This window comes from Zingiber officinale, chromosome 3B (assembly GCF_018446385.1).
Source record: "Zingiber officinale cultivar Zhangliang chromosome 3B, Zo_v1.1, whole genome shotgun sequence".
Lineage (NCBI taxonomy): Eukaryota > Viridiplantae > Streptophyta > Magnoliopsida > Zingiberales > Zingiberaceae > Zingiber > Zingiber officinale.
In genome coordinates this window covers 43,761,296-43,773,534 of record NC_055991.1, presented here as the reverse complement: position 1 = coordinate 43,773,534, position 12,239 = coordinate 43,761,296, and the positions used below count along the sequence as shown (strand labels likewise).

Here is a 12,239-nt window from a genome sequence, read left to right as displayed (position 1 = left end):
TGGAGGTTTTCTATGAAATATGCGGTACAATGAAAATGAATGGTGTTCCTTCAGAGGCAGTGCGTCTTTTATTATTTGGGTTTTCTTTGAGAGATAGAGCCAAGCAATGGTTGAATTCTTTGGTTCCAAATAGCATCACTACATGGGAACAATGTGAGCAACAATTTCTTGACAAATTTTATCCCCCTAGCAAAACATCTCATATGAGGAATCTTATTGCAAGCTTCAAACAAGCGGACTCAGAACCTTTATTTGAGGCATGGGATAGATACAATAATATGCTCAGACAATGCCCACACCATGGTTTGGAAAGATGGCTAGTGTTACACACGTTTTATAACGGCATCAACTATCACACAAAAGTGTCCCTTGATTCAGCTGCTGGAGGGGCACTTATGAACAAAAGTTTAGATGAGGCCGAGGAGATAATCGAGAGCATAGCACAAAACCACCATCAATAGGCTAATGAAATAAGTGGTGGCTATTCTTGTATGAATCCAACAACAAAAGCATCAGGTAAATTTGATGTTGATGCAGTAACCTTGTTGGCTGCAAAACTGGATGCTCTTACAAAAAAATTTGAGAATATGGGAGCTAGTTCAAATATAGCCAATGCCATTGTTGCTTCTTGTGAAGTATATGGAAGTTCTGAACATCTAAGTGACTCATGCCCATTGGGGGCTATAACTGCACAAATTAATCAATTAGAGTAATGTGATGCAATCATGGGTTACAATCAGAGGCAAAACAACCCCTACTCAAATACCTACAACCCTGGGTGGAAGAGTCATCCTAATTTCTCTTATAGAAATAACTAAGATCAAGGATCATCCATGGGGGCAAGGCCTAATTTTCAATCCAGGCAACAAAATTTTCAGCAACAATCATCTCAAAACTTTCCTATGTCCAAGATTGAAAAGATGTTTGAAGAAATTATATCCATTCAGAATGAAATGAAACAAGCTCAGAACGAAATGAAACAAGATATTCTGAAGCTTACTCAGAGAATGGATAATTCTGATAGACATCAAAAGATTTTGGAAAGTCAGATTGCCCAACTAGCTTCCTCATCTTCTAGAGCACTAGAACAATTACCAGGAAAGCCTGATGTTAATTCCATGGAGCACTGTAATAGAATTGAGCTTAGGAGCGGACGGACCTTGGGAGATCCCCAAGTGACTGCTCCAAAAGGGATGCGCAATGAAGAAGAGCTCTCTCCTCCATCACTAAATCAGATTCAAGTTGATGAGGAGAGTACCACTAAGGTTGAAGAGACTCTTCCACTCAACCATCAAAATATAGCAGTCCCTTTTCCTCAAAGATTGATCATGTTAAAAAAGGATGAAAAGTTTGGCAAATTCTTGGAGAAGGTGAAAGAAATTTGTATGGAGGTACCACTTATTGATGCAATTCTCCAAATGCCCAAGTTTACCAAATTCCTGAAGGACATCATGTCAAATAAGAGGAAGAAAGGAGATATAGAGACCATTGCACTTACAGAGGAATGCAGTGCTCTTTTGGGAAAGAATACTTCCCCAAAGTTGAAGGACCCTAGAAGCTTTTATATTCCTTGCAATATAGGAACTGAATTTATTGAAATAGCTTTTTGTGATTTGGGGGCAAGTGTTAGCCTCATTCCTTATTCTATTTGTAATAAGTTAGGTCTCAAAAACTTTAAACTTACTACCGTGGCACTACAACTTGCTGATCACTCCTACAGGTACCCTATGGGTATTGTGGAAGATGTGCCGATAGAAGTAGGAGGGAGTATAATTCCCACCGATTTTGTTGTGTTAGACATGGAAGAGGACCCAAAAATCCCGATCATATTGGGAAGACCATTCCTTGCTACAGTAGGAGCTATTATTGATGTTCAAAATCATAAACTTTCTTTGGTGATTGGTAAGGAACGGTTGGAATATGATTTGTCTAAAGCCTCTAACCATGTCTCTTCTCTCTTGAATGCTTGTAGCAGGACAAGCATTTACAAATTGGAGGAATGGAATTTCCATCCTCATGGGAGGCCATCGAATGAAGATAACTATGTGGTGGAAGATGTTGGGAGGAGACATCCCAACAAAAATGATAAATATGTTTTCCCTCCAAGGGCAAAGAAAAGAGAGGAGTGATTAGATTGGTCGAGCTAAAGACCTTAAACAAGCGCTTCTTCGGAGGCAACCCAAGGGTTTCTTTTTAGTTAATTTCATTTCATGTCTCTATTCTTCATTAGTAGTGCTTTTACTTGTTTTCTTGTTTCTTTTGTTTTGTTTTCAGGTTGAAATTTAATTTCCATGAGCTGGCTATGATTTTTTCATGGGCATGGAAGTGTGGGAGGAGCTAGAATGGAGGAGAAAGTTTCCATTGGAGCAAAACAGAGCATGGCCGTGTGCTGCACACGACCAGGCTTACGGTGCAGAAAGTGGAGATGCTTGGGTCGTGCCTACATGACACGACCGTGTGGAGTCTCCAGAGAAGAGAAGGTATGCGACACGGCCGTGTGAAGAATCCAGAGGAGGAAAGCTTCTCGGTCGTGTCTCACACACGGCCGTGTGAGGGAACCAACGCAAAGGCCTACACTGGTCGTGCCATTTGACACGGCCGTGTGAAGGATCCAGAGGAGGCAGTTGTTGGGGTCATGTCCTAGACACGACCGTGCATGGATACTAGTGAGGAAGAAGGATATGGTCGTGCCAATTGGCACGGCCGTGTGACTCAAACCGAGAAGGAGAGGGATAGGGTCGTGTAGATCTACACGGCCCGTGTGGGGAAACTCTGCCAAGACGTGTCTGCTATACACGGCCAGATCCAGGCCGTGTCCCCCACAAACCCCCTTCATCTTTGCACCCCCTTCTCTCCAAAACTCCTCTTTCCTCAAACCTCTCTTCTAAAGTCTCTCAGATCTAGTTCTAAACCCTTCTTTTCTTCATAAATTTCATCTAGATCTAGATCCTCCTCTTCTCCAAGATATATGATCTCCATTTCCTTAACCTAAGATCTTGTCCTTTGAGACCCATTTCCTCAAGATCTAGTTCCTTTATGCATAAATAGTACTCATCCCTACTTAAGCTAGACATCATGTCCAATCTTTTGAAGAAACTACGCAAGGGAGGTGGTGGTTCAAGTGGAGACAAAGGGAAGGAGCCAAGCAAGGACAAGGGAAAACAACCAGTCAAAGGAAAGGGAAAGAGGACATCACGCGACGAAGGTAATGACAATGAATTCAATATTGTATTTAGAAATGATGATCAAATAACTAGGTTTTCAATTCTTGTCAATAGAAAGATTGTGTGTACTCGGTATATGGACCTAACTGTTTTAGATATGATGGGAATTAGGGACGATATAGATTGGATGATAGGGTTCTTAGATTGGAGTGATATGTTGTACTCACATCTACCGACTTATCCTCGCCTTGTTCTGGAGTTTCTGAGTTCGTTAGATGTCCATTTTACCAATGATGACGATTATGTTGGCAAAATAACTTTTAGATTAATGAATCAAGAATTTCAATGGACATTTAGTGACTTTAATACTTGTTTTGGATTGTCCTCCGGTAGCTCTCGAAGGTTTGATTCTAGATTTAATTGGAACCATTTTTGGAATTCAATTACTGGACTAGATCATCCTTATGAGCCCTCTAGAGCCAAGGCTTCTCACATGCAAAACCCTATTTTTAGGTATCTACATAGAATTATGAGCAAAACTATTTTGGTAGGGGTGATAGTGATGGAGTCGCCAAAAAGGTAGAACTTTATTCTCTATGGGCTATGCTATATAAGGTTGATTTTGATTCTGGTTTTCATTTCTTACAAACCTTAGTGAGAACTGCGAGGGCATCTTCGGGATCAATAGTGCTTGGAGGTTTGATTACCCAATTAGCCATTAATTTGGAACTTGATTTAGAAGGGTTAGAAGTTATTCATGGAAATGATATGATTGACATGGATGCATGTCTTGCCATGAAGATGATCGTTCGGGATGAGAATGAGTTTGCATTTCCTAGGAGGAATGATTTTCCTCTACCTCTTGCTTGTCCTGAACGAACGTCTATTCGCAACCCTGCTAATTGGGTAATCACCGATGTCGACCCCGAAAATGTTCCCTCTATATCTGAGGACACAGAGCCGCACATTGAGCCCTCGACATCTGGATACCAACAGCCTTCCGTGCATCCGGATCCTGCTAGGCATTTTTTTGCTTATGGCACGGGTTCCTCTAGATTTGACTTTTCTAATTTTCGTACTTCTCTAGAATCGCTCCACGAGAAGCATGATGCCCAACGAAGAATGTTGGAAGGCCGCTTCTCTTTATCAGATAATCAATTTAGAGAAGTACAAGAGCACTTTCAGTTTACAAGGAACTTTCAGGGTCAAGTGGCCGAATTTGTCCAGGATTATGATACTGATCAAGCTAGAATGAGAGATTTTATGCAAAGCATGAGTGTCACTAGCCAACAATTAGATGCTTTGTTTGAGTTTCATATAACCCTGTGTGAAACTCCAGGTTTCCCTAGTTTTTCCGTTGGTCAACCACGTCGTAGGCACCCTTTTCCTCGTCCCCCTCCACCTCCACCTCCACCATATTGATTTCATCGGGACGATGAAAAGTTTGAGTCTGGGGGGGTGTCAAACCTGATTTCTTTTTGTTTCAGTTTTTGCTTGTTTTCTTGTTTTCTGCATGTGTAGTTTTTGTTTTGCATTCTATTTTGATTGTCTTGCTTGAGTGTTTGTTTTGATAGTCATTTGATTATCTTTTGAAATCTTGTGGCATACATCTTGAGAACATCAAACTTCACTTATATGCTTTCTTGTCTTCAAGATTAAATGTTAGCACGTTCATTATCTAGATTCATGATGTTGTAAATGATGCTAGTAGTATGCCTAGTGTACCTCTTTTCTCTATCTTGAGTAGCATGAAATAAGCTAAGTATCTTTTGGAGATAAGTTTTAGTCTTGGCTTGACCTTAAGAATCTTACTTTCACTACACTTTGACTTGATGCTTGAATGGTTGATATCATTGAAATAGTCATGATTCATCTTGTTTGTTTAGTACTTGGTTTCTATGGTGATTTTTCAAACTTCATTTTGGTTACTAGATGAGGCTCAACTCATGCAAGCTTATTTGGAAAAATCAAAATATCCCAACATTTGTGCTAAAAGTACACTTGTTAAATAAGATTTGCACAATGCAAATGCATATGAAAAAAAAAGTAATGAAAAAGAAAAAATGAATATGGGATATAAAAAATAGTTGTCATGAGTATAATCTAGCAAGTCACCCCTTTGAGACCGAGTTAGGTTACTGGGGAAATTGTAACACCCCACCCTCCTCACTACTAGACTGTGAGGGTGGAGCGCTACTGGACTACTAACTTTACTTAACTATCCTTGTTCACATGTTGATAGAAATTCCTAAAACTCTCGGAGAACTCAAAACATACAATTAACTAGCGGCGGAAGACTAAATGACTCATCTAATACAATGTTAATAAATGGCAATCTTAATAAATTCTTATGCTAGGTCCCAAGGCTTCTATAGTCCAGGCATCACACATCCATCCGCACCTCCTTGTCGCCTTCCTTTGCTATAACTTTTCCTTTCCTTTATCTGCAGTAAGAGGAAAATGCAACTATAAGCAAAATTGCTTAGTAAGCGCTATCTAACTCACAAAACTCAAATATGCATGTAACTGGAAGAAGTCTAAAACTGAATGCTCAAAAGGAAAACTACTCATGCTTATCTACAAGCAACAGAAACATACTGAAAAGCAAATCTATACAATCATGCTAGCATAAACAACTAACTTGCTGAATTTTAAAACACTTTCTGAATCTTATTTCACTTGTTTAAAAAACTTATACTTTAATACTTCAAAATAATAATCAACTTTCTTCTTGGGCCCGACAACTGTACTTTCTATGCGCGCATCCCTAACTAGACCCGAGATAACTGGTCCCGAATCTAGTAGGATTTACTATTGTAACGACCCGACCCATTTGGCGACTCTCGGGTCGTCGGCTGTGCCGTTACTACTAGGTTATCTAAACCTAGGGACGACTATGGGAGCCCAGCCCAAGGACAACTGAGAGTCCAGCATAGTGCAACTGATAAAAGTAAAATACTTGTTATCTTTTAATACTTCTAATATATAATGCCTCGGCATTTTAACGAGCACCTTGTGTGCCAAAATCCCTAAAGTCTTGACTTTGGGATCTACTTAAGGCCTTGGCCTTTATCTTTCTTTTCTTTATCTTTCTTATACTTGTTAATACCTCTAATAAAAGAATGCTTCATTAAAAACTGAAATGTTTAAACAAATTCTAACTTTGAAATGCATAAACAAAAATCTGCATACTATGCTAATCAAAATTCTGGATACTATGCTAATCAAAATTCTGCATACTATACTAATGAAGATTCTGCATTCTATGCTACACTATTTCTGCATACTATGCAAACATAAATTCTGCACTATAATACTTAACCAAACTGCACTATAATCTTTTTCTTTAAAAACTGCACTATAAGTTCCACCAAAAATCTGCACTATAAACTTTAAAGAAATCTGCACCATAAGCTCTTTAAGAAATCTGCACTACAAGCTCTAAAGAAATCTGCTCTAAAGAAATCTGCATTTTAAGCTCTAAGAAATCTGCACTACAAGCTTAATTAAAATCTACACTATAAGCTTACATAAAAATCTGCACTATAAGCTTAATTGAAATCTGCACAATAGGCTTAATTAAAATCTTCACTATAAGCTTAAATAAAATCTGCACTATAATCCTACATAAAAATATGCACTATAAGCTTAATTAAAATATGCACTATAGGCTTAATTAAAAATCTGCACTATAAGCGCTTCTCATGCTTCGAATTCAAGAAGAACAAAGGTCCGAAACTACTCCTACTGCAGGTGAGAAGCACTTACCTTGCTTCTTGGACTCACAACCGAACAAAAAGGGCTTCTAGGACCTTGGTCGGCCGCCGGAGACGATGCCTTAACTCCCTTTTGTTTTCTGCCCGAGCTCCGCCATCGTACCCAGAAGAGAAGGAGAGAATGGTTTAAATCACGGGAAAACAGAGTATCAACTTATCCCTTTTTATAACTTAATATTTCTGTTAACTCCTTAAATAAATTTTTCTAACTTTTCTAAACAGATTTGTCCGTTTGCATTCTTGGTCCGCCGGATTTGCCCCAGGTCAGAGGTTGCGGGTTCGATTTCTCAGTCAAACCCTTTTTCTCCTATTTATTTCTTATTTATTAATTACTACTTAAATAAATTTTGTTCCTTCTTTTAATCAACATCGCTTGCTGGAACACTTGGTCAGCCGCGCTTCCCTAAAATCAGGGGTCACTGGTTCGATTCCTCAGCCGAACCCTTTTTATTCCAATTTATCTCTTATTCTTTAACTACTGCTTAAATATATTTTTCTCTATATTTAATCTGTAATGCCCGCTGGAACAGTTGGTCAGCCGCGCGTTGCTTAAAGCTTGGCTCGTGGGTTCAAATCTCGGCTACAACCTTTTTCTTCCTATTATTTCCTGTTATCAACTTCTACTACTTAAATATATTTCATGCTTCTTTTAATTAGCAATGACTGCTTGCACACTTGGTCAGTCGGACTTGCTTAAAGCTTGGTTCGGCCGGAGGTCTCGGGTTCGAATCTCTGCTTGGACATTTTTTTGTTGAAATTTCTTTCGTTTAGTCAAAATACCAAACGACTTCCAAAAATTACATAAAAATACTCTAAAAATTTCTAAAAATCTCTAAAATATTTCTATTAGGACTCATAACGAGAAATATTGGGTCGTTATAGAAATGACTGCTTAGCTTCTCTTGAGATTGAGCACGCCTTTGAGACCATGGGTTGATTGAGAAATATGAACCAAGTGTTTGGCAATTAAGTGTCTATCACTGGTTACTTGTCCATCACTAGAAACATTAGGAATTCAAATTTAATGACGACTTGACTAGGACATATATTGAAACTTGAAGAGTTTTAGGTTGTTTTTGCACTGTGCACAAGATACTTATGCTTGAGCCATACTTGACTTGTTTTCATGATCATGCTTGTTAGTGAAACTTTTTGATAGAGTTAGGAACGTACATTATGGTTTTTGAATGTGTTGTAGAACATATGAATGTAGATTGCAGCATTTTGCTTGAGGACAAGCAAAGGTTTAAGTCTGGGGGTGTGATGTGTGTAGATTGTATACATTTATTGGCATGTTTTGACGCACATTCACATATTTGAGCATGCTTGATCTATTCATTTTCGTACTTTCAGCTTTCCTTTTTAGCATATTTACTCTCTTTGTTCGGAGATCTGCTTTTGTGCATTTTCTGTACACAGGAGTCGAAATTGGTGAAGATTTCGTGTTTGAAGCCAAATCTGTGAGCAAAGCAAAGGGAAGAAGGTGCCCTACCTGAACCACACATTGCCCTGCTCTGGGGGGTTTCCCAGGCCGTGTGGAGATCACGGGCCAGAAAGCTGCAGCAGGAAACAAAGAGGTCATGGCCGTGTGAACCTCACACAGCCGTGCAAGGATCCAAAGAACCCAGATTGAGAAGGAGCCTAGGTCGTGTGCACCACATGACCATGTGAGTTTTCCAGAGAAAGGAGAAGCCTCGGCCGTGTGTCTCACACGGCCGTGTGGGGTTCTCAGTGGCAAGGAAGGAGGCAGGCCGTGTGCATCACACGGCCGTGCCGGATTTCCAGAGGCTAAGACAGTTCAGGCCGTGTAGATCTACACGGCCGTGTAAAGGGGATATTGGGGATGTTTGCCACGGCCATGTCTCACACACGGTCGTGCAAGGCTGGCAGAGAGGAGAATAGGCAGGGTCGTGTGAACCTCACATGGCCGTGCCACGGGGTCGTGTGGCGCCCAAACCTCACATCTATTTAAACCCTTCTTCAAGATTTGAAAGGGGATCTTCTCCCTCTTGGGGAGGGAGCGAGATTTGGGGCTTTCCTTCCAATCTTGGGAGGCTTTCTGGGCGATCTAAAGGCGGATCTTCAACGGAATCGGCTCCGGGAGCGTGGATTGGATCCGAAGACGAAGCTTCATCTTAGCTAAGTTTTCTTTCTCTCCTCTTCTTGGATTGAGGGATCAAGAAATGCTTGTAATCTTTGTATTTTTGGATTTCTCTCTTTGATTCATGGAGTAGATCTCTTTGTTCTAGGATGAAGGGAGTATTTGTATGATGAATTGATGTAAACTCTTGTGGATTTGTCATTTCCTTGTTTCTATGATATTGTCTTGTTTGTATCAATTCAATCTTGGAGGTATTGTTGTGATTTGGACCTAATTCACATTCTTGATTGATTGTTTGAATGTCTTGTGGATCTTGTAGAGATTATCTCTCACTCGATTTTCTGAGGGAAGCACGCGTAAGGTGCAAGCCCGTGTAAGGACGTGTGAGGGATAAACTTTAGGAGGGAGATAGGATAATTTAAGAAGGTAGGATAGATGTATGCATTAATCTTTATATCTTATGGGTTGAGAGGCAATGATTTCTATGTTGATTTTTTGAGGGATCTTCGTGACAGGAACATGCCCGTGTAAGGACAACATAGGCTCATATCCAATTTATCGCATTTAGGTATAGATTTCAGTCCTAAGCCAGTTGTCTATTGCAAGAGAGAACCGACAACCTTCTATAAATGTTGGACAAATGAGAAATAGGGTTTAATAGATCATTTACATTGAGAATCTTATAAAGAAACAAAAACTCCTAGAACATTCCTTTATCATAGCCCATAATCTTGTTTGTTGATCTTTCATTCCTATGTTTACTTTTCATTAGTTACATTTAGCTTTTGGAAACCAATTATTTAGTAGTTTAGCTAACTCATGTTGAAACATTTCTAGTGCTTATTCCAGTCCCTGTGGATACGATAATCTTTTATATTACTTGTGACATTTTCGTACACTTGCGAAACGTAACAAGTGTGCATTAGCCCATCTTTTAGGGTCAATGTTTGGAAATTACTTATGGGCATCTAGATGTTATTCAAGCATGGACTACATTATGAGATCATATTGGAGTGTTGTGTTTTCTTGTGTTGCTACCCAAAATAAGGCTAAATCTAACCTACTGCCAGTATTTGTTACCATATTGCAAGATATATGGTGGCAACAGAAAGCATGATGGGTGATTGGGTAGACTTTCCTAACTGATGATATAATGCTACAATGTTTATTTGATACTATGCTCATTAACTGTGCATCAATAGCAAAAAGTCTCTTCGTATGATTCAAAAACCACTCCTATGTAAATCCACATTCAACTTCAGGAATGCTATTGGGAGGACATTATCGTTAGCATCAATTATTGTAGCCATCAACAATATACCCGGATACTTGTCTCTTAGATGTGTGGCATCAATTTCGATCAATTTGCGAAGATAAGACCTAAATACTCTTCAACAAGCTCCAAAATCACAAAAATAGTGTTAGAACTAATTATCACCATTCCTGTGTAGTGCCACATAGGTTTCAGGATCCCTGACTCTTAACTCATGTAGATATAGTGGAAGATCTCTATATGTCTAGTCATAATCACCAATGACCTTCTTTATCACTTTCTCCCAAGCTATGTATGCTTTTCTATTTAATATGATTACTCCAAACCTAGCTTTTATATCTGATATAATTATACTTAGTTTGTACTATTCATTATAAACAAATTGCTCTTCAAAAAAAGACGCTACCAAGGAGGAAGAGCATGCTTGATGATCATCACTTTTCTCTAACGATGCCACTTTGATGTTCCTTTACATATTTCATAACAGTAAACTCTACATCTCCCGGGCAACTACTCTTCATGTACATGGTTGATTAAAGTAGATGACTTTAACTTTATTTTTTTAAGTATCAACTGGGTTATATCTCATATGTTTAACCATAGCATGTTTCACAAGTGCATTCTTAAACTCTTGTTGAGATAGAAAAATCTGTCCAACAAAAAATTCATGCTCATCTGTTGCCTCTTCAATTGACCTTTGTAGCAATGGAGAATTTAGAATATATGGATTATCAGCCATTGGGAACTCCTCCTCTAAGTCACTGTATTGCTCTAGGAAAATTTCATATTGTTTAATCTGCATATCATCAGTTAGGAATTCGTATACATCTGTATTACATTGTAATTCCTCTCTAATTCAGGTATTATGCTCTTCCTCCTCACTCCAAGTAGGCTCAAAGTAATCACCAAGTGTTGTACAAGGATTCAGAACCTCATCTTCAAGGATACTTGGTTCTTCATTTAGATCAAATGTCAAAATGCTTGTATTTCTATTTGTGTTCTGCACACCACTATACTCAGAAGACGATGGAATATTTGTTCTAGATATTTCTTCTAAATTAGCTCCATGTCCCATGCAAGAATTTACATCAAGCGTATTCCATATCTTGGAGAGAATTTTTTCAGCAACATGATCATCCCTGATAAATAAATTACAAACTAATTTAGCAAAGTTACAACTACATAATCAATTGATATCATATAAACTAATTTAGTAAAGACCAAGTAATGATAGATATGGTGTACATACTAGATTTTCAGAATTCATTAGTGGTTGTAATGGAATCCGACTGATAGACCTAGGGTTTTTGTATTTTTTGCAAAATTTCAATCACTAGAAAGAGTTGAGCAAGGAAAAGGTATATATGATGTAAAACAAAAATTTTAACCAAAGATCACGTTGGGCCTAGTATTATCCCTGTTGGGATATGCCTGATGCGGTGTATGCTAAAAACACGTTTCATAAACATGCACTACGGAAGAGTTAATGATAAATAAACTAATTTATTATATCACACACACCACAAGCATGTAAGATATAATCGCGCAGACAAAATCATAAAATAAAACAAGATTGAATAACAATTATTCTAGGTATACCTTACAAATGACCTGTAATGAGAAGAGTATCAACCTTTTGTGACATTATCGAAACTTGTCTCTATTCATATCCATGCCGAACTCTTTAAGACAACTCCAAGAGAACAAACTTCACCTTCGGAAGGTACTAGCCACGAGCAAAGGAGAAGGATCAAGAAGAGGAAGAAGCAAAAGGAAGATCTTCTTCATTTGGGTGGCTCACAGCAATGAGATGAGAACATTTTATTGTGGTCGGCGGCAAGTGAGAAGGAGAGGGAAGGAGAGGTATTGGGTTTAGGTTTCCAAAACCTAATCAAGCCAATAATGAATTATGTATTAATTCTCTC

At 38.7% G+C, this 12,239-nt stretch overlaps 1 pseudogene; it reads right to left on the bottom strand.

The window, feature by feature from the left end:
- Positions 1-235: 235 nt before the first annotated feature.
- Positions 236-307, bottom strand: LOC121968951 (annotated as a pseudogene).
- Between the last annotated feature and the right edge of the window lie 11,932 nt (positions 308-12,239).